This window comes from Microtus pennsylvanicus, chromosome 7 (genome assembly GCF_037038515.1).
Source record: "Microtus pennsylvanicus isolate mMicPen1 chromosome 7, mMicPen1.hap1, whole genome shotgun sequence".
Lineage (NCBI taxonomy): Eukaryota > Metazoa > Chordata > Mammalia > Rodentia > Cricetidae > Microtus > Microtus pennsylvanicus.
In genome coordinates, this window is record NC_134585.1 from 9,842,164 (window position 1) to 9,865,274 (window position 23,111).

Sequence of the window (23,111 nt, forward strand, 5' to 3'; positions counted from 1 at the left end):
GTTTTAGTATGCCATGTTTCCATTTTTGCTTGATGCCTGAATTTGTGTTGTAGGATTTCTTTTGCTGTTGGTTTGTACTTTTATTTCATTGTACTCGGAAAGGACATCAGGGGTCATTTTTGTATTTGATGAGACTTACTTTGTGTCCTGTATATGATCTCTTAAGAAAATTCCATAGGCTGCTCAGAACATGTATTCTGTCATGTTTGGATGTGATGTTCTGTAGATGTCTATTGAATCCATTTGCTCTGTGGTGTCATTTAATTTAAATATTTCTATTTTTTGTCAGAATGACCTGCCAGTCAGTGAGAATGAAGTATTGAAGTCTCCTACTATTGTGCAGGGGTTAGTCAGTGACTTTACATCTAGTAGAATTTGTTTTCGTTTGCTTGTTTGTTTTTGAGACAGGGCTTCTCTGTGTAACAGCCCTAGCTGTCCTGGAACTAGCTCTTGTAGACCACTCTGGCCTTGAACACACAGAGATCCTCCTGCCTCTGTTTCCTGAGTGTTGGGATTAAAAGAGTGCACCACCACTGCCCAGCGTAGAGTTTTATGAAATTGAATGGACCTGTGTTTGGAGCATGCATGTTCAGAATTATAATATCCTCTTGATGGACTGTTTCCTTAATCAGTAGGAAGTGACCTCCTCAGCAGGTTTGGTTTGACATCAGTTTTGTCAGATGTTAGAACACACACACTCGGTTGTTTCCCAGGTTCATTTGCTTGGAGCACTTATTTCTGTTCACCCTAATAAAGTGTGCTGTTCAGTTTTTTTCTTTCTTTCAACTTAACGGAAGCTAGAGTTATCTGGGAAGAGGAATCTTAATTGAGAAAATGCCTCCATAAGATTAGCTTGTAGGCAAGTTGAGGGGCATTTTCTTTTCTTTTCTTTTTTTTTTTTTTTTTGGTTTTTCGAGACAGGGTTTCTCTGTGGCTTTGGAGCCTGTCCTGGAACTAGCTCTGTAGACCAGGCTGGTCTCGAACTCACAGAGATCCGCCTGCCTCTGCCTCCTGAGTGCTGGGATTAAAGGCGTGCGCCACCACCGCCCGGCGGGCATTTTCTTAGTTAGTAATTGGTGTTGGGGGGCAGCACATTGTGGGTGGTGCCACCCCTGGGGTGGTGCTCCTGAGTTGTCCTAAAGCAGCCTGAGTAAGCCATGGGGAGCAAGCCAGTGAGCAGCACCCCTTTGTGGCTTCTGCTCCAGTTCTTGCTGAGTGCCTGTGCTTACTCGGCATCATGATGGACTTGAAGCTGCAAGGAGAAACAAACCTACATTGGTTTTGGTCAGTATTTTTATTACAGTATTAGAGTGCAAGCTAAGACAGATAGTGTCTGTCTTTTCATGCGAGGTATGTTTCTTGGTGTCAGCAAATAGATGGTTTCCTCTGTTTGGTCCCATCTATTAGTCTGTGTCTTTTAACTGGGGGACTGAGAGCATTAGTATTCAGAGTTACTACTGAAAGGTGTGTGGTGATTCCCTTTCAGGGCATAAAGTAATATCACTGTAGACTTCTGTTCTCACCTCCCATCCATATTGTAATTCACATCTACCTGTTTATATTCCCCTTCTAGTTCTGTAGGTCTCATTGACCTTAGATTGTCTACCTGTGCTCTATCTAACATTAGGTCCTTAGTGACGATTACCTAAGGAACAAAGGCCATCAGCATTCTCAATATAGGTGAGTGTAAAGACCAAGATTCATATCTGTAGTTGCTGTTCCTAATCATTTCTGTTCATTATTGAGCCCACTGCAAGTGCACTTTGCTGCATTATCCCCCCATGCAACCTTTCAGGATCGCCAAAGACATGCTTGACTGGTGCATCCAGCTGCCCTGTCATAGCATCTGGATCCAGTCAGAGCTTCTTAACTGAAAAACAAAAACAAATTTTAAACAAGATTTCTTGTTATTCCATGTGTAAAAGTGTTTTGGCTTCATGTACATATGTGCATGGGGGCGGGGTCAGAAGAGGGTATCTGATCCTGGGTGGTTGTGGGTAAAGTGTTTGCATGAAGACCTAAGTTTGGATCCCAGGACCCATGTGTATCTGGACAGAATAGCAATGCCTGTTATCTGTTATAACAATGCTTTTCGATTATTTATGATGTCTTGTGGTATGTTCATCCAAACCAAAATTATTAAACAATGTCCATATTTTACTAATAGAAAAAGAAATGGACAGTGTCGTAATGACTCTGACTAGATTGCCATTTTCCTTTCCATTAAGATTAAAGAATAATAATATTTGCTTATATCTACCAGGCTTCTAAAATTATGATTTCTAATGAGTCTAACCTTTTGTTTCCATCACTATTATTAAAATATTTGGTACATGGAATAAAGATAATTCTGTTTAATAGGAATTCAAACTAACATATTGACATCTGATTTCTTCTGTAATATAAATATAATTGCCTATTTACTTCTCCAAGCTGAAATCTGATATAATATTAGTATTAAGGTACTAGAAGATACCAAGTTATCATTCACAAGTAAGAATTGTAATGGTTTAGATATTAAAGACGAATATCTAAGAATTAGGGCCAGTGATTCCATATGAACTTAGAGCTATAAAATCAACTTGACTAAAATGTTGCTAAAATGAAAAGATAATGAATTATGTTAAACACCCAAATGTAAAATATTTCACAGAGTTCAAATAAATGTAGGGGAAAATAATCAATCTAGTTTTAAAATTATATATAATTTTATTTGGTTAAATTACCTCTCGTTTTATACCTTCACCATATTAAGGTGGACAGTATTTTTGATTATTTTAATTTTCAACATAAGACTATTATATGTTACATTTAAGTGTTTTATTTATGTCACATATAAATGTTAGATGTTATATCACATAAAAATAGTATTTAACCCCCCCCCCCCGATACCCGGATAATAATGATGATGATCTGACCCAGCAGTTTATTCTTTGATCGACTTAGAGGTTTTCCTATCTCCTGAGAAGGCCTTCCTATCTATTTAGCATCAAGTATCATCTGTATCAGATCCTAGGATGATGGCTCTTCAAACAGGGCAGGACCCTGGAGGCAGGAGCTGACGCAGAGGCTGTGGAGGGAGCTGCTTACTGGCTTGCTCCTCATGGCTGCTTTCTTATCGAACCCAGGACCACCAGCCAAAGGTTAGCACCACTCACAATGGGCTGCCCACCCTCATCAGTCACTAACTAAGAAAATGATTAGGTTTTCCTACAGCCACCTCTTATGGAGGTGTGTTCTCAGTTGATACTCCCTCTTTTCACGTGACTGTAGCTTGTGTCAAATTGACATAAAAAACCAGCCAGCACACATGCATATATTCCTAAATAGAATCTGATCAGTCTGTACAATATTATTTGTATGTATCTTTTTAAGAATGACCATTTGGTGTTGGATTTGGTGTGTTTGTTATTCCTTAGGGAAGACTATTTTTCCTTTTCTCAGCATTCCTTAATTGCCTGTAGATTCTGTGTAGGCTTAAGTTCTTATGGTCTTCCCTTGTCTACTTTGCCATGTCTGTTGTTGTTGTCCTTGTTCAGTTCATGTTTAGGTGATCATGTTGGTGGGACTTTCTGGGTGTAACTTCAGACATTAGTAGGAGACAGTCTTACAGTAAAGTCCTTGATACTCTGGTTCTTAAGTCCTAACTACTCTTCTGAAATGTTCCCTGAGCCTTAGTTGTAGTTGCTTTGTAGATATATTGATTGGCACTGGCTCCACACCTCTGTGTTTTGATTGTTTGTGTGTGTGTGTGTGTGTGTGTTTTGTAATAGTTTCCCCGTTTTAAAGAGATGTGTCCTTGAGGAGGGGTGAGGACTACACTTATCTGCGGGTATAAAGATGGGTGTTTAGAAGGTGGGTGGAAATTATTTACTCCGGTTTTAGAAAGTGGTGGTTGTAGCTTCTCTTCCAAGATCCATGACTTCAATAGCCTTAGGTAGTGGTTAGATTTTCAAGACCAGGCATGGTTTCCCACTTGTTGAGTTGGTTTTAAAATCCATTTAGAGAGCTGTTGGTGACTGACAAGGTATATGTGCCACTATTGCGCGCTTAGGGTTATCATGCCGTTCTGGTTGTGGTTCACAGGTGCCATAGCTGAGTATGGCTGTCGATTGCTTTCCTTCCTTTGGAAGCTTGCATGGTACCTATTTCTACTATGAAAGCTATTCCTGAGAGAGAATTTTTTTTTTTTTAGATCATTGCTTCTCAGGGTTCTCTGGGCTCTGTGTCTGAAGTGTGTAGTGTCTTCATCAGTATGAACTTATCTTCCACCCCTGGGGGGCAACCAAAGGCAGTAACAATAGTCTTCAATGCTTTGGGAGTCTTTTGGAAAACCCTGACCAACAGCTCATAAGAGAACTTCTCACGCTGGGTGTTGGGGTTTTATTGGGTGGTCTTCGGCTCTTGAGGGGAGCATTGTCAATTCAGACAAGAAAACTTCATGTAAACTATTTATGTATATTTATATATAGATGCCTGTGTATTATATTTTTTAAGGTGGACAATAATATGATTCATGACTTTTTCAGATGTTCTTGGTGCTATTTTACTCATTTCCCTTCATCTTGTGTTTACTTCCCTCCCCTCCTTCATTAGAGCCCCTTCCCTCTTTCCCATTGATTTGATTAGATTGCATGTACCCTACTGTTCCCCTCTGTATTGCTCCCCAGTCCCACCCACCCCAACAATGGCTTCTTTTTCCTTTCCTGCTTTCTGCAGTTGCTGCAGAAAGAAGACTTGATCTATGAGCTGCGATGAGAGGCCATTTGCAACACTTGTCCTTCTTCTGGGCCCGGGTCAATATGATCTTTTCTACTTTCATGCATTCACCTACAAAGCCCATCATTTCATTTTTCTTCACACCACTGAATAGTGTTCTGTAGTGTACATGTGCCATAATCTCATTATCCATTCCACAGTTAGTGTATATGTACCATATTCTCATCATCCATTCCGCAGTTAGTGTATATGTACCATATTCTCATCATCCATTCCGCAGTTAGTGTATATGTACCATATTCTCATCATCCATTCCGCAGTTAGTGTATATGTACCATATTCTCATCATCCATTCCGCAGTTAGTGTATATGTACCATATTCTCATCATCCATTCCGCAGTTAGTGTATATGTACCATATTCTCATTATCCATTCCACAGTTAGTGTATATGTACCATATTCTCATCATCCATTCCGCAGTTAGTGTATATGTACCATATTCCATATCCATTCCGCAGTTAGTGTATATGTACCATATTCTCATCATCCATTCCGCAGTTAGTGTATATGTACCATATTCCATATCCATTCCGCAGTTAGTGTATATGTACCATATTCTCATCATCCATTCCGCAGTTAGTGTATTTGTACCATATTCTCATCATCCATTCCGCAGTTAGTGTATTTGTACCATATTCTCATCATCCATTCCGCAGTTAGTGTATATGTACCATATTCTCATCATCCATTCCGCAGTTAGTGTATATGTACCATATTCCATATCCATTCCGCAGTTAGTGTATATGTACCATATTCTCATCATCCATTCTGCAGTTAGTGTATTTGTACCATATTCCATTATCAATTTTGCAGTTGAAAGGCATCTAGGTTTCCATTTCCAAGCTGTTGTTCCTGAAACAAGAGCGAGCATGGTTGAGCGAGTGTCTGTGAAGTAGGTGTTGAGTCCTGTGGGCACAGGAGTTGTAGAGTTGGGTCATATGGTAGATTTATTTTTAGCTTTTTGAAAATTCTCCGTGCTGTTTTCCATAGTGGCTGCACCAGTTTGCAATCTCACCAGCAGTGAAGGAGGGTTCCCTTTCTCCTGCAATGTCCTCCCCCAGGATGGTTGTTGCTTGTTTTATTGATCTTTACCATTCTGATTGGGGTAAGATGAAATCTCAAATTGTTTTGATTTGGATTTCCCTAGGGACTATTAACATTTTTTTGGAGATATTTCCTATCTATTTTTTCTTTCTTTGAGAACTTTGCTTGGTTTCCAGGCCCATTTTTTGAATAGGTCATTAGTTTTTCGTTTTTCTTTTTTTTTGGGGGGAGGGGTTCTTTCTGTAGTCTAGGTGTTAGATTTCTGTCCCCTCCCTTTCTGTGGGGTTCCTCTCCACCCTGTTGTTTCTTTGGCTGTGCAGAAGCTTTCTAGTTTTATGAAGTCCCACTTGTCAGTTGTTGGCTGTAATTCTTGGGCGAATGGAGTCTTATTCAAAATGTCCTTTGCCGCACCATGTCATTAGGGCACTTCTCATGTTTTCTTCTAGCAGTTCCAGTGTTTCAGGTTTTATGTTTAGGTCTTTGATTTATTCCAAGTTATTTTTGTACAAAGTAATAGAGGTCTAATTTCATTCTTCTGCACGTGGACATATACTTTCCCAGCACCAGTTTTTGAATATGCTTTCTTTTATACAGTATTTCACACCTTTGTTTAATATTAATTTGACAAAGTTATGTGTCCTCATGATTGGCTGTTCGGTTTTGTTCTGTTGGTCTCCATGTCTGTTCTCGTGCCAGAACCATATTGTTTTGGTTTTTTTTTTTTTATTTTCGAGACAGGGTTTCTCTGTAGCCTTTTTGGTTCCTGTCCTGGAACTAGCTCTTGTAGACCAGGCTGGCCTCGAACTCACAGAGATCCGCCTGCCTCTGCCTCCCGAATGCTGGGATTAAAGGCGTGCGCCACCACCACCTGGCAACCATATTGTTTTTTATTGCTATGGCTCTGTAATGTTCCTTAAGATCTGCAATGGTGATCCTTTCAGCATTGTTCTTTTTGCTCAACATTGTTTGGTTATCTAGGGTCTTTTGTGATTCCATATGAATTTTTGTATAGTTTTTTCTGTTTCTGTGAGGAATGAGATGGTGGTTGTCATTGTGTTGCACCGGATATGTAAGTAGCTTTTGGTAAAATGGCCGTTTTCACAATGTTATTCTACCGACCCATGTGCAAAGGATGTCGTTACAGTTTCTAGTGTGTTTATCTCTTTATTTAGGGTTTTACAGTTGTCATTATAGGGATCCCTCACTTCCTTGGTTAGGTTATTGCTAGAATTTTATCCTTTAAGGCTCTTGTAAGTGGGAGTGTGTCTGTGATCTCTTTCCCTGTATGTTTGTTGTGTAGAAACACTATTGGTTTGTGCTAGTTTATTCTGCAACCTGCTACATTGTTTTCTGGTAGAATTTTTGCGATCTCTGATGTATTGCATCATCCCATGGCAAATAGGGATAGTTTGACTTCTTTTCCTATTTTATTAGTATCCCCTCATCTCTTGCTTTATTGCTACATCTTTCTTGTTGTTTGTCCTCAGTGGCGCTTTGTGCTTTCGTAGTTATGGCTTTGTCTTCATTTCCACACTGTCTCTGCTATGCTCACTCCTCTCTTCAACCTGAAATATTGCTTCTGGTATTTTCTTTAGGCTTGGTTTGCTGGATATAAATTTTTTAGGCTGTCTGTATTGCAAAAAAGTTTCTCTTTTCTCTTTCCCCTTTAATTATGAATAATTTCGTTGAGTTATTAGTCTAGGCTGACATCATAGTCTTTTAGGACTTGGCATGCATCACTCCAGGCCCTTCTGACTTTCAAAGTTTTCATTGAGAAATCAGCTGTTATTCTGATGGGTTTTCCTTTATATGTGACTTGTGTTTTTCCTCCTGAAGCTTTCATTACCCTTTCTTTGTTATGTATACTTAGTGTCTTAATTATGATATGCTGTGGCGACTTTCTTTATGGTCTTGTTTATTTGGCATCCTTGTGCTGCTTATGTCTCTGTATGGCCGTGTCTTTCCTCGGTTTGGGGAAGATCTTGTTGAAGATCTGATCCATGCCATTGATGTGGGAGTCTATCCCTTCATACACCTATAAATCATACGTTTGGTTTTTTCATGATTCACATTTCCTGTATGCTCCTTTCTCGTAGATTTGTTGTTGAATTGTAGTATTCTTCATTTTAGCTTGAGTCCTCTTCAGCCTTTCTATCTCCTTATTAAATTCTCTTCCTGTCCTGGAATGTCTCCATCATTTCCTTCAGCCTTACGTTTGTGTTTTCTTGGGCACCTCTTAAGGTATTTCTTTTTAGCTTTGCAGAAACTGGTTACAAGTACCTGACAGAGTCCTTCCCTTCAGGCTGAACGGAGTCTTGGCTGCTACATCTCTTCCCAATTGATGAAACCATCAAGGTGTTTTTTGTTTCCCAGGGGCTCACTATGCAACCAGTTCTGAATTTTTAGTTTTAACATTTTAAAGTCACTCATAATAGTGTATGACTTCCTTTAACAGAGTTAGATAACATAGTTTTTCATTTTTAAAATAGGATTCCCAGTGCATATTTAATAGAACCTATTTTATAAAGGTTCAAGTACTTGGGAGTATGGTCTTCCCAAGGGAAAGTGGCCTTTACAAATGGGACTTCAAATATAGCATGGGATCTCTTTTGTTGTAGTTTTAGAAAAGTTTAATTTGATCTAATTTTTTATTTTATGTGTATGGGCATTTTGCTTGTCTGTCTGTATATACATCACGTATGTGGCTGGTACCTGCTGAAGCCAGAATAGAGTGTCAGATCCCTGGAACTGGAGGTTCCAGATGGCTGTGAGCCATCATCTGGTGCTGGGAATCAAACCCAGGTCCTCCAGAAGAGCAGTCGTGATCGTAACTGCAGATGCATCTCTCCAGCTCCCTCTTCTAGCTTTTATCTTAAAATAGACCATATCCTATATGGGGAGATACCAGTAAAAGTCTCATATAGTAACATATTTACTGTATGACAATTTTACTATTGTCTGATTCATCAAGCCAGTGAGTTTATTAAAATTATAGGAATATAGGCGAGGGGTTACTAACTGAAGAGTGGACAGCTCAAAGCTGTCCATCAACAAAAAGCCCACTCAAGCATGAGTGATAACAGAAGGTACAACCGTGGAGCTCCCTGTATGAAACTCAGGCAGCTCAGTAGGTTGGGGTATCCTCTCAACAGCTTGCTTGCTTGGAGCGGGTCCTCTTCCAGCAGCTGTTTACTGCTTCCATAACCATGTGGAGGGAGTCTTCTAAACCCTATTACTTCTAGTAACTTCTTGATGCTTGTGAGTTGTTTACCTCTTGAGTTTCATCTGGAGGGAATGTTCCAGTCTAGAACTTTGTGAGCCTTAGGGAATCGCCCTCTAAGATAGATCCACCAATATGGAAGATATTGTTATACAACACTTCTTGCTCCCTCTTGCCCATCATTTACTCAGTATATACCCTACTGGCCTCCATGTTTTATGTAGCCATGCTGGTCTCAAACTCACAACCATCCTCCTGTCTCTGCCTTCTGAGTGCTGAGGTTGCAGGTGTGGACACCACGCTCAGCTTCCCCCTTCTGAGTGCTGAGATTGCAGGTGTGGACGCCATGCTCAGCTTCCCCCTTCTGAGTGCTGAGGTTGCAGGTGTGGACGCCACACTCAGCTTCCCTCTTTTGCTCTTTCTGTCGTCTTCCCACGGCGTTTCTTGAACTTTGTAGGGTTGGTATAGACACTAAGGATAAACGTTGGGTGCTGTGCCACAGCATCGGTCAGCCACTTGTTTCGTCAGGGGTGTGTGTCTCTGTGGGACACCATCTCCTGCAGAAGGTAGCTTCATTCCGCAACCAGTTGCTGCTGACAATAACAGCAGTCTCTGGGTATAAGCACAAATATAGAAGGCAATTTAATGGGCACATCAAATCCATTTAGCAAGACAATAGTAGTGGCCTTTATCCTGGGATCTCCTGACCATATGTTTTGTCCTGGCTAGCACCTGATATATCTCCTGTGAAGTGTCCTTAAAGCCAATTAGAAAACCGTTTGTTAGCTCATGATAGTTCTGCCACAGTTGCTCTAGAAGGCGCTTGTTGCCTGGTATTTTGGTACCATGGCCTTTAGCATTCATGGCATAATAGGCATCTTGATGACAGTGTCCTAGCAGCCTGCACAGCACTTTCTGGCACAATGGAAGCCAGCAGTAAGGAGGGAGTTTCCAGGTCAGTTGCTATATAACACTGTAACAACTTTTACATTTTATATAGAATTTTGCTCTATTAAGAGGCAAAGATGGACGAGGCAAGGCACAGAAGGCTAGATGAGATTTAAGAATAGAGTTTTCCAGATCTACAAAGAGGAACTCTGTCTCGAAAAAAATGAAAACCCAAAAAAAAAGCAGTTTTAAATTTTATCTTTAGTTCTGACATAACCTCTAAACTTTAAAAACTAATTTCCTGTTTATTTTTAAACATCTTTTAATTTATGTTTTAACTTAGATGTACTTTCTAGAGTTTTTTTTTAAATTTGTAAGCTGCCAAATTTATTGTTTGTTGTCTTTAGATGTTTTAAAATTCTAGTTAAATAGAGTGCTCATTATGCTTTTTTAAAGTCTTTTGCCCAGGATGTTTAGCTGAGCATTCAGAAACAGCTTAGAGATACTAAATAACGCTCCCTGTCCAGTGAACCAAACTGTAAAGCCCAGTTCTCCTGACTTAGATCCTGTATTAGTTACGTTTCCGTTGCTATGATGAAACACTATGACGAAAAGCAACCTAGAGAAGGAAGGGTTCATTTGGACTTTGAGTCCATCTCACTGGGGGAACAAGGCAGCTAGTGGCAGGCGAGGTGGCAGCAGCAGGATGTCGAGAGCTCACATCTCAGTCTTGAGCATAAAGCAGAGAGGAAACTTTCCAGTGGTGTGGGTCTTTAAACTCTCAATGCTGGCCTTCAGTGATGTACTTCCTCCATCAAAGCTGCACTTCCTAAAACCCCAAACAGTGGCACCAGTTAGGGACCAAGTGAACCAATGGAGGACCATTCAAACCATTACAGATCAGACTTCCCCCACCCTCGATTGCAACCACCTTTCAAAAAATACTTGCAAGTTGAATTGACACAGTTATCAAACATAAAATCAATGGGAATATTGAATACCTGTTTTTCTCCACACATCCCTTCTCTTGCACTAAGATATGGAGGAGGGGCCAGAGAAAAGGACCGAATGTTAGCAGTTTAACAAAGTAAAAGGTCAGATACTAAAACGCTTTCAAAGCAAACAGGAAACACTGATGCTTCAAACAAAATGCTTTGAAAGTGAACCAAAGGCACCTAATAAATAGGATGCAAAAAAAAAAAAAGCCAGCATGGAATAAACAAATAGACCATCATCCAAACAAAGAGAGGTCCAGGACCCCGGAAAGAACTCACCAGCATCCACCCAAGGAAGCAACCTTTGATGGCTGGGAACAAGGGACCCATGATGGTATTTGGCTCTGGCTCTGATCCCAGTGACTTTTTTTTTTTTTTGTGAAAAGTTGATTCTGGGTCCTATATTCAGGACCTAAAGAAGACAAACACACACAGCTCTAATCACAAAGGAGGCCAAGGAGAGTATATTCCCAAGTCAAATATGAGTGATCATGGCTTGGTAACACAGATTTAGTTTACTTCATATTCCATGTTCCGGTGTGGTTAGCAATTAATGAATTCTGTATAGTAGCAGAACAAATACAGTTGTAAAGACGCTTTTAAAATATGGTGGGTTATCAGATATAGGGGACTAGCAAAGCAGGGAAGCCTTGGATGCTGTTGTGGTGATGGTCTTGCTTTTGAGTCTGTGGGAGTGAGGGGTCTATTTATTAATGTTAAAAGATTTCTCTAATTAATAATCACAAGGATGTCAGGTCATACAGTAGTGAGCCATGAATGGTTATCTGCATATACATGATGATATGGAAAATACATGGGATTTACAACAAAACCTACTATAATTAGTGAGTCATCAATTTTTACAGTAAAAGATAAACTCAAACATTAACTTGATTCTTGTATATTTTATCAACATTTGCTCACCAGAATTTAACAGTGTACAGTCACTGACAAATGAGCACATAGTTAGCAGAGATCTAACATAAAAGCATAGGACTGTGATGCTGGAAGCTAAAATGCTGCTAAATCTTATGACTAAATGGAGAGACATATAATGGTCATGGAGTGAGGAATTTAACAGTAAAGTATTTCTTCCAAATTACTATATATAAAAGGCAGAGGATCAAGAATAGCTATAACAAAAGAAGAACAGGTAAATCTGCCTTAAAGATTTACTTTCTTTTCTAGACAGAGCCTCACTATGTATTTCCATATGGGCTGGAACTCACAAGAGCTCCACCTGCCTCTGCTTCCCAAGGGCTGGGATTAAAGGCTTCTGTCATAGCTACGTGATGAAGGTTACGAGCTGCTCTTCAAAAGATCAGCACACACATCTGTGGTGCAGAATCGGAAACCCCGTGTGCACTGCAGGAGTCCTCCTGAATCATTTATATGTTTCTCAAATCCAAAAGCCAGGAAGTGGAGGCAGGATGACCTTCCCAGCAAATGGTGTCAGAGCAATCCTTCGCAGGCTGCAGCCTTCTCCCACAGCGTGTTTCTTACCTCATTATAGTTAACTCAACATGGATGCCAAGCTCAAATCTAACATTGTAAAACTCAGGGAAAAGAATAAGCACATTCTATACTCAACATCAAACTTTATCTGTAAGAAAAAGATAAATTAAACCTCATCAGAATTAAAAAGGTCATGTTGGGAGAATGCAAAGATAATTTTAGATGGGAAATACTTGAAATCATAGACCCGAGGAAAGAGTGGTCCTATACTATATGAAGAGGTCTCAGAACTCATCAGTAGCAAAATAAAGGGTTAAATAGAAAGAGTACAAGACAAGACATCTTTTCTAAAGGGGTATACAGATGGCCCATAGCATATGAGAACATCTTCCATATTAATGACTCTTTAGGGAATGAATGAAAAAAGATTACACCAGCAGCAAATGATAGCACATGGAAGAAGTGGATCCCTCATACTTTGCTGTCGGGTTTGTAGCATGGTACAGCTCTCTGGAAAACAGTTTGGTGGATGCTTAAGATCCTAAGTAGCTGTTACCATGCAAACTAACTATATCAAGTCTTGGGTATTTATCCCAGAGAAATGAAAATTATGTTTATTGAAAACCTATTCACACATTATCTACAGTAAGTCCATTGAAGTAACCAGAAGCTGGGAAAGGCCTGGGTAGACGTTCTTCCGTGGATGGACAAACGAGTAAACAGATAAACCTATCTGTGACATAAGCTCACCCAGTAATGAATAGGACTGATCTCAAAATAGAGTGCCATAGTGATTCAGTCCCCAGAAACGTAAACTGAGGAAGCAGTTTATACTATAACTATACTATACTATATGAAGTTCTGAGAGTTCTTCATATAGTATAGGACCAAAGATCCCCGAGGACTTTATACTATGCAATCCGATTTCAGCGTCACTATTGAAACTGAGGTTACGAACCCAGAGAGCAAATGAGAGGTTGTGAAGGACTAAGAAGTGGTCTTTGGAGGGATGTGTTTATGGCTATGTGAGAATCATAGCACTGTCTTAAGAGGAAGCTGGGTAAGGGGTGTGTGAAGCATCTCTGCTGTTTCTGTAGTTGCGTGTGGATTTATGCTTACCTCAGAATCAAAAGCACAGTTATAAAATGGCAGCCGCCCCATACTGATGCTCTTTCCAAAGACTGGCACATCCCTCCCAGTATATGGGAAATGGGAAGTGGAGGAAGGGTGGGTATTGAGAGGTCATGGCATCTGAGGACAGGGCACAGGTTGCAAAGGCCCTTAAAGGCCAATGGGAAAATTCAGCTTTTCTTTGGCTGGACTAGAAAACCATTGCAGGAATATTAACAGATGATGAATGACCTGGACCCTCACAGGGTGACTTTGCTTGCTATTCCAGAAAACCTGTTAGGCGGCTCTTCCATTAACTTGGGGGAAAGCATGCTGGTGCTTCTAGTAGAGATGTGAGCCAAGTGGGTTCTAGGTATGATTTGAAGCAGGGTTTTCAGTGCTTGTTTAAAAATGTGGATATGTAGAGCCATAGGATGAAGCGGCAGCAGACCCACGGTTGCAGTTTGGATGCCTCAGATTGGAGACAGCAATATGTTCTGCATGAGTTTGCTTTTAGGAGAGAGATGTGGTTTTGAAGTTTAGGGCTGATTTACCCTTGGTGGATGGACAGGGAACACAGGAACCAGTACCCAGGACAAGGACAACTCTGGAGGTAGCTCCAGGAGGCATTGGCTTTTGGGAGTGTGGAGTTTCTGGAGGCCTGGGGAAGGGCAGGCGTGGTCCACCGTGAAGCGAAATCTGACTCGAAGGAGGGCAGCTGATGACAGCAGCGATTGTTTTGTTGTTGTTTGTTTTGAGACAGGGTTTCTCTGTGTCACCCTAGCTGTCCTAGAACTCACTCTGTAGACCAGTCTGACCTCGAACTTGAGATCCATCTGCCTCTGCCTCCCAAGAGCTAGGATTAAAGGCGCGTGCTGTCAGAAGTGATCGTTAATGTAGCCTATGGTTGGATTCTTGTAGAGAAGAGTCAGAAGAGCCCAGGAAGTGGCTTTCTGGGTAAACTTGATTGTTATGCAAGTATGAGACCTGAGTTCAATTCTCCAGCACCCACATGAAAGCCAGGAGGGACAGCATGCCCATGTAATCCCACCACTGTGGGGAGGAGGCGGGAGGATTCCGGAGGCTCTCTGGACAACCAGTCTAGCCCAAACAGGTTAGGTGAGAGACCCTGTCTCAAAAAATAAGGTGGAGAAGCACTTGAGAAAGACATTCCCACACTAACCTTTGACCTCCACATGTTCACACTGGTAAGCATGCAACAACATGAAACTGGTAAGAAACTGGGTGGTGCTTAGCAGAGAAAACAGGACCAAGCAGGATTTTTTTCCCATCAAGGTAATTTTGTATTAATTTTTAGAGCCAGCATACATAATAATGGGTGTCTTAATGATTTTTAATGTATGTTTATTATTGTACTTTGCCCATATTTAACCCGCCACTGCCTTTTCTTGTCTCCATTACTGCTCATGCTGGTCTTATTCTTTTACTCACATAGTTCTTTTTGTCTGTCTGTCTGTCTCTTCTGCATCTGTCTCTCTATGTGAGTCTCCAAAGGAGTAATTTTATTTAAATTAAAAAATCCTTGCCGGGCGGTGGTGGCGCACAACTTTAATTCCAGCACTTGGGAGGCAGAGGCAGGCGGATCTCTATGAGTTCGAGGCTAGCCTGGTCTACAAAAGCTAGTTCCAGGACAGGCTCCAAAGCCACAGAGAAACCCTGTCTCAAAAAACCAAAAAAAAAAAAAATCCTTTTAAACATTTATTTATGGTGTGTGTTGTATGCGTGCATGTGTGTATCATGTGTGTATATATGTGTGTGTATGCCCACACTCAGTGTGTGTCCATACCACGGCACATGTGATATTTAAATTGGGTACTAAAAGGCCTCCTCATGCCACTCAGAATTTGTGCCCACTGGGCCAGTATTTGCTGTGTGGTCGGAGGACAGCTTGTGGGAATGATGTCTCTCCATCCATCTTGTGGGCTTAAGGGGATTGAACTCCGATTGTCAGGCTTATGGAGTGCTTTTTATTGCCAAGTCATCTTGCTGGCCCCTTCGAAGCAGAATTTTTTTAAAGTGCAGGATATATGAGCTTTTGTTTAGTGTGCTCAAGGAGCTGGCTGTAGATGAGAGGCTGCCGGAAATGCCCCTCCTACCGCTGCCGCTGCTGAGATCTGAGGGAGTGCTGGGTGCCATGGAGGAGGTAATGGGATAGGGGAAGATGCAGGCAGACATGGAGACATAAAACACTGTCTAAGTGAAGGGCAATCGTATTTGAAGTAATTTGAAGATTGACAGGAAATTCATAAAAGGAATATGGAGTTCCATTTACAATGGTAAGGGATCGCCTCGTCCACGGCTTTCTGACCTCTGGGAGAACCATAGTTGCTGCTGGCATGGTTCCAAAACATGAAATGTAAAATGGAATTGGATAATCTCTCCTAAATCAATTTTGTGAGCCAAATGACCTACAGAGCGGTGTGATATAGTGCAGGTGTACAGCGTGGAGAGCCGTCTGCTGAATACATCACAACAATTGGGTTTCAAGATCGCCAAATGCCAACTTCTTTGGTTTCTGGAACCCAGTCTCTAGGTAACTGCCCCTGAGCTGTCCGTGCCTGTGTCTTTTTTGCTTTGGAGCACTGATTTGAGGGTTGCTTCACTGGGTGTGAGGAGTTCTCTGGCAAGTCTCCTAGGAGCACTTAGCTTGTGTGCACAGGGCGTGGATGACCTCGGGCTGCTTCCTGAAGGCGTGGCTCCTTCCTGGGTTTCCTATAATGTTGCTTTTTATACTTATCCTGGGAATACTGTTGAGCTCAGGGCTTCCTCCTTTGAGTAGAGGCTTCCTCGTGAGGTCACTGAGCTAGCCACAGTGTCACTAACCAAATCCACCCAGGTTGGATTTGTGGGTACAGTGGGCGACTTTGAGGGTGAAATATAGTCAGTACTCCTTACTGGACTGATAGGGATTCCTATGCTGTTTTGGGGCCTCACTTGGTTGGACCATCCTCGATGAGCATGGAGACAAAGGCCTCTCTAGCTGTTTCTTAGTGACCATCAGTTAATCGCTGGGTTTCCTTTCCTTGAGATTTTTGGGATAAATGATAGCCCACTTCTACCTAACTTCACTTTTTAAGATATTTAAGGGTTCTCTAGTATTGGTGGGTAGGGAAAATGGCTGCCAAAGTGACCTGCACTGGTGATATCAGTTATTTGGGGCACCAAGAACCAGGGATTTGCATCTGCTTTTGTGTGGTTACATGTAGGTAGGTTCATCTATCTTTTTTCCCCCCCTCCAACTCTTTTAAAAACCTAGAAACCATTCTTAACTATAGGCCACATGATAACTTGTAACCCACACTTTACTATCCTTTGCCGTAAGTCCAGGAAGCAGAAGTAAGTTACTGAGCTGGTCACTGTGTCACTAACCACATTCACCCAGGGCCAGAGCAGAAAGCATGCCCAGGGAACACTGTGCCGGTGTGAAATTTGGTCTTGGAAAGGACCCTTACCAAGTCTGTATTATAGACTTCCACCATGAGTTGCCAACACTGTCTTGTATTTAGAGATTCATTCACCTTCCCTGTGGCTGTAAGAACACCAGGCGCATTAAACCTAAGCAAGTCTTTTCTTTCCTGAAGCAGAAAAGCCACCAGGAGTGGGGAGTTCCGCCATGCCCTCTAGCCTGGAAAGGCAGAATCTCTGGGGAAATCACAGTTGGTCAGTTTTTTTTTCCCCAGAGCTACTGATATGACGCTATATTCTTAGCACCTGCAGCATTGATTGACTCTGTCTGCCCCACCTGTGTCTTCCGGCCACGGATCTCTAGGGCAGAGTCTTGAACATGATCACTCTCCTGATGGTATCGGCTTTCCTTTCCCTGTGTTTCTGTGCTCCACTCTTCCTCACCAGCACTTTCTGTTTCTCTCTCCTCTCACTAACCCCTCTTTACATTTCCTCTGTCCTTCCTCCAAATCCTGTAAATGCTGTACAATGAGGTTTTTACTTCATCAGCAAATACTGGTCCAGTGGGCACAAATTCTGAGTGGCATGTAGAGGCCTCTTAGTACATGCCAAAGGAGCAGGTACTGTGCTGAGGCTCTTCCAGCTGCGAGGCCAGGGCAGCTTGTTGGATCACTGAAGTTTTGGTGCTAGCTCTGAGGCTCACCCCTGCTCACTTTGGTAACTCAACGTGCACATTTCTTGCTGTAAGAAGGAAGGGGAGGGAAAGGAAGGGGAAGAAAAGGAAAGGAAAAGTGAAGGGGGGAGGATGGATGACTGGAGGGAGGAAAGAAAGATGGAGGAGGGCAGGAAGGAGTGGCCATCCATCTGAAGAGCAGGCCATCAGATCTGATAGAAGCCCAGGAAGGATTGTGTTTTTGTCTTCAGAGGTCAGAGCTTCTCCAACTCTCAGGTGTACAAGACTACTGAGTTTTATTTTATATGTATGAGTGTTTTGTCTGCATGGATGCCTGTTCACCATATGCATGCATTGTCTGTAGAGGTCAGATGAGGGTGTTGGATCCCCTGGAACTGGAGTTACAATTGGTTGTCGGCCACTTTACGAGCACCAGGAGTCAAACTCAATTCCTCTTGTAGAGCAGTCAGTGCTTTTACTTCTGAGCCATCGCCCCAACCCCTCTCCTGAATTTTAAAACTCCAGATCTACATCCAGTAGATGTGAGGGTTGGGAGTCTGCATCTTTCTCCCTGTCTTTCTTTGAGAGGCCCTGGCCCAGACACATGATCCTCTGCACATAATCAGATTTGGTCCAAGGGTGGCTGCCAAGTATAGGTTGTGTTATTAGGATCATGCCATCCAAGTGCAGTGGAGGCTCTGATGGAGGGAAAGTCCTGCTTTCCTGTGTGCCGCCCGTTCATTGTTTGGCTCCTGTGAGGCGGGGAAGGGTGTAGGTGGGAATGTGTCAGGAGGCTCCATGCTGAGCCATCTGCTTAGGTCCTCATCCTCATCCCAGTGTCAGCCCAACAGTGCTTCTGCACCCTTGGGCACCTAGCTGCTCACAGGTGAGATAGACACTGAGGTTTAGAGTGGCTGGGATGAGCGTATCCCTCCAGGCCAGCTCACTGGGTCATGATTTAGCTCAGGCTGCTCTGACTTCAAAGCCCCTGTTTACTGGGAATGGCAGTACTGAGAAGGTGAGAAGGGAGGCCTGACTGCTCGTTCTCTGTGCTTCCTCCTGTGCGCACTAGCAATGCTGTCTAAAGGACTGGTGTTGGAGAGAGCCGACTGGTCCTGTGGGAAAGAGCATATTTAGGATCACCATGTGGGTGCTGTGTGTGTGGCAGGGTAGATTGCAGCATCTTGCCTCACCACGGAGGTGAGTCATGTTCTGGTTACCCTGAAAGCGTCCAGATGCTTTTGGGACCACCTGATGGGGGGAGGTATGCCTGGAGGGGTGCAGCGGGAATCGAATGGCTTTTAAAAGTCTTGTCCACATTAAGTGGGATGGACTTGGGATGTAGTGTTAACCAAGGAGTCAGAGAGTTTTGGACATTACAGGACTTTTGGAATCTGTTTCAGAACCTCCCATGTTCAGGAAATAAAGTGAAGGGATTATATGTAAAACGAATGTAAAACATAGCTTAACATGTTATACACAGCGAAAGGAGTCAGTGTCTCATTTAAGGAAGCAAGAAAAACCAGCCAGTGTAGCATGTGGAAGGGAGGATTTGGTACAGAAAAGGGTTAATCCCTTCCTGGCTCAGAACCACCCCAGAGGAGTACTGGCCAGGAGCTAATGCATATTGATGGGTGTGACTCACGTGGCTCTGGAAGCTTTTAGGCCCTGGCCCTGTTTCAAGACAGACCCAAGACGCCGCCTGATCTTTCTCTGGTAGGAAGAACCCTTTGTCCCTGTGGGGTTCTTTGACTACTCAGGGATGTGTTCATTGTTTAGAGAGCTCTGTTTGTGGAAGGGTGTGGCTGTGATACAGGTCCGGTGGGCACATATTCTTCAGTGTAGCTATAGGCAGAGGAACCCTGAGGATGAACTGTGGAACCTCAACCTGGGAACCATGACTTCAAAGACTGGCTCCCTTGCTTGCTATGAAACTTTTGGGCAAAGTATTTAGCCTTTTGGGCCTTAGTTCTCAAATCTGTGAAAAGGAAAGTGTAGTCCCACATCTGCCAAGCTGGTGTGAAGAGCACAGCAGTGGACAGGGAAACACCAAACGTGGCAGGTGCTCACCAAGAGGGTCTTCATGAGACAGTGACTCTCTAATGTGCAGAGTTGTCATGTGTCCAAAATTATATTCCCCCTTTTTAATGAACATTCAGTGTCCTAAGTTGAATATTCAACATTGGAATTAAGGAATATTTTTGAGTTAGCAATAGTATGTTGCTTTGTGTTTCTTAGAACCATGCACACCCCATAACGTATGGCAGGAATTCTGCTTCTTAAATGTACTACAAGCAGCACAGTGCCTTCGATAGCAGCTTTGGGTTGTTTTACCACTTGGTTGCCCAAGTTCTGTCTTTGCTCTGTCATCTGTGACAAATTTTCAGGATTTGAACTGCTGTGAAAAAATGGTATTTCCCTCTAGGAGTAGACAGTGACCTGAGTCATTTTCTTTAATGCTGTCTTTTTTTTATTTAAAAATGTTTTATTCTAGAGTTTTAGGTTTCTAGAACTATTGTGCAAATTATACCCCACACTCAGCTGGTCATTTGTCATTGGCAAAGCACTCTTGTCCTGGCCACCACCATCGCAGAGGCTCTGCTACTGTTGTCCAGGTTTCCTCAGTTTCCCTCTCTTGTCATTTTCTCTTCTGTAGTAGGGAGGCCACTAGTTAGTTCCCGGCTGCTCACACATACACACACTTTTGTGTGGATGAGTGTTTTTGTCTGCATGTATGTCTGCACCACATGAATGCAATGCCTACAGAGGCCTTAAGTTGGCTTCCTTGGAGCTATCGTAAGCCACCAAATGACTTCTGGGAGTAGAACCCAGGTTCCCTGGAAGAGCGGCAGCTCCCTTAGCTGCTGAGCTCTCTCTCCAGCTCTCATTCTCCTATTTTTGATGACATTGACCATTTTTCAGAATGTTCTTTACTGATACCTGCTGGGGTCCATTGTAAGTGGCCTGGGGTCCTGAGTGTTGGGAAACAAAGCCACACAGAAAAGGTCTGTATGTGCAGGGAACACCTGTAGAGAGGTGTGCCCACTTCATTCTCTACAGAGGATCTTTATGCATGCTTTGGAATTACCTTTGGAGATTTGTCTGTTCTCTCTTATTTATTGGTATGAAGTTGTCTATTTTATACTTTGGTTATACTTGTTTTATACTACTTTATTTTTCAAATTATTCCAACTTTGGACTTTTGAAGTTCTTTCAATTGACTTCTGTGTCTTGTTACTATGCCCCCCCCCCCCCCACTCTCTGTTAAGAACTTTTTCCTTTCTAGGTTTTATGTTCTAGGTTCACTTGTTTATTTCCTGCCCCTGTCCTGGGATCATCCACATTTCTAAGGATTTCTTATTTCTTTTTACCAGCAAACAGTATAAGAAATCAATACCAGGGTGTTGGATCTCCTTGCTCTACTGGGTTCTGTTGCTTTTGGTCCCTCTTACTTGACAGTTCCATGGAGGTATACATGTCTACCAGCTTCTAACTCTTGCCCTTTGTTGTGGATCATTGTGGCCTCCTTCTCTTGCTTCTGAGTAAACCCTGCATCCAACAGTGAAGCATCTGGCCCCCACTGTCGTTCAGCGCAGTGGACATGTAGAGCAGTGTAGGGACTGTTAACCCCTGTTCCCTGAGATACAGCCTCACCAGCCAGAACACAATGCTTAGGAGAACTTTATTTCACCTTTGGCCTAACAGACTTGTCATCTCCAGAATGAGATAGATGAGCACCTTTTCCCCACCCCGTCAGTGAGAAGTTTTACTATTTCTGTGGTAGTTAAGGCTGTGTTGTCAAATTCCACATCCTGTCTTGGGGTCCTCCAATGTTCTGGATTATTCCTGTACAACTCTCATGCAGTCAGGTTTATATTTAGTGCTGTAAAATGCTGTGGATTTTTCATAATTGCTTTGTATCTTTGTAGCTGTCATTACACATCATACAGGACAGCTTTACTGCCCTCAAAATTTCTTTTGCTCCCGTTATCCATCTCGCCTCTCAGCCACTGATAACTACTGATCTGTTTTCCAGCTTATTTTGCCTTTTCTAGAATTGCTGGATTCAAACAAAATGTATCCTTTTCAAACTGACTTCTTTCACTGTGATACACATTTATTTATGAATCATCTGTGTCTTCATCGCTTGTCAGCTCATTTCTTCGTAATTGCAGACTGGGGTTCTATGAATGAACCCACTTGCTTGCCCATTCACCTACTGAAAGATGCCTTGGTTGCTTCAGCTTTTGACAGTGTAAATCAAGCCAGTCTTAACGTTTGTATGTAGGTCTTTGTGAATGTAGGTTTTCCTCTCATTTGGGGACACTGCAGGTAGCATAAGGGTGAGGAGCTGTGGTCAGAGTGTGTTTAGTTGGTGGGGAACTGTCCAGCTGTCTTTGTGGGTGTGCTTCCACCATTCTGCCTCACTTCCCTCCTGCACCCACATGCTGATGAGAGTGCCCACATCTTTGGTGTTGCCGGTGCTGTGCATTTTAGTTCTAGTCTGTATGAGTTTATAGCTCATTGTTTCAGTGTGCGGGTTCCTGGCTTTGCTGGGTTTTAAGTGGTGAACCAGTTTTGAAAACTGATTTTCTTGGGCCTTTCTCTTCCCCCAGGTGACTTGCCTCTGAGTCTCCTACTGACAATGTAAACAGTGATCTGTGGTCAGTTAGCTTGATCTACTTTGGAGGTCTACGTTCTTACTGTAATTGTGATTATACATTTCTAGTGAGGTTACTCCTCCTGCGTAATTTATAGCGTGCTATTGAGCCTTTACAGTGACGTATACATATAGGTCAGGAGAATCTGCGGAGTGACGGTGTTATCTGGACTATCAGTAGTTCTGTGGTCCCAGATTTCTGTATGCTACTATTGCTGTGACTGACATTGTATTTGGTCTCCTTTGATCTTTCATAGAAAAGCCTAATTGGCTAGTGCCTTACTTTCCATAACTCTGGCATTGGATTGCAGCCTGCCTCCACAGCTTGCTGACCATGTGTCCCTATAGCTTGGTCTGTGCTCCATCCAAGCTTTCCTGAGCCCCTGACCTTGCTCTTGGTTTCTGCCCTTCAGAAGACTGCATGCCTAGCTCTGTCCACATGTCAGCAGCACCTTGTCTTCTGCATAGTTCTGCATTATCTCCGAGGAGGCCATGTTTGCTTTTGTGCCTTACGAGGGTGGAGGTTTCCACCTAACCCTTTATCAAAGCCGTCTATGAATCTATCTCCTCTCCTTACACTATGTGACTCCTTGAGAATGCACCTGCACCTCTACCTTCTTCTGGCTCTGCTGCCTGTCCCTAGGGTCCAGTCTGCATGGTTTAGCTGGGATTGTGTGGTGGGTAGGACTCTTGCCAGTGGCCCCGCCTCCCCTGCAGCACCCAGAAGGATGATAGTGAGGGTGCTCAGCGAGCTGTGGCGTGTGACTGTCAGCTTCACTGGGGTTGTCTGTGGACATAAGCTCCATCCCTTTTGTCACAAGCAGACTCGTGTGCCGGGGATTCTGTTCGTAATCCATTCCA

General features: G+C 42.7%; 1 protein-coding gene across 9 annotated transcripts in view; it reads left to right on the forward strand.

The window, feature by feature from the left end:
- Pcbp3 (poly(rC) binding protein 3) overlaps positions 1-23,111 on the forward strand; it is a 181,756-nt gene that overhangs the window by 33,554 nt on the left and 125,091 nt on the right. The window contains exon 1 of one of the 9 annotated variants that reach the window (XM_075979882.1): positions 15,649-15,788. The exons of the other annotated variants lie outside the window; for them this stretch is intronic. The gene's annotated coding sequence lies outside the window, so the exon portion shown is untranslated. Of the gene's footprint in view, positions 1-15,648; positions 15,789-23,111 lie in introns of those variants that run through there. 9 annotated transcript variants of the gene reach the window in all.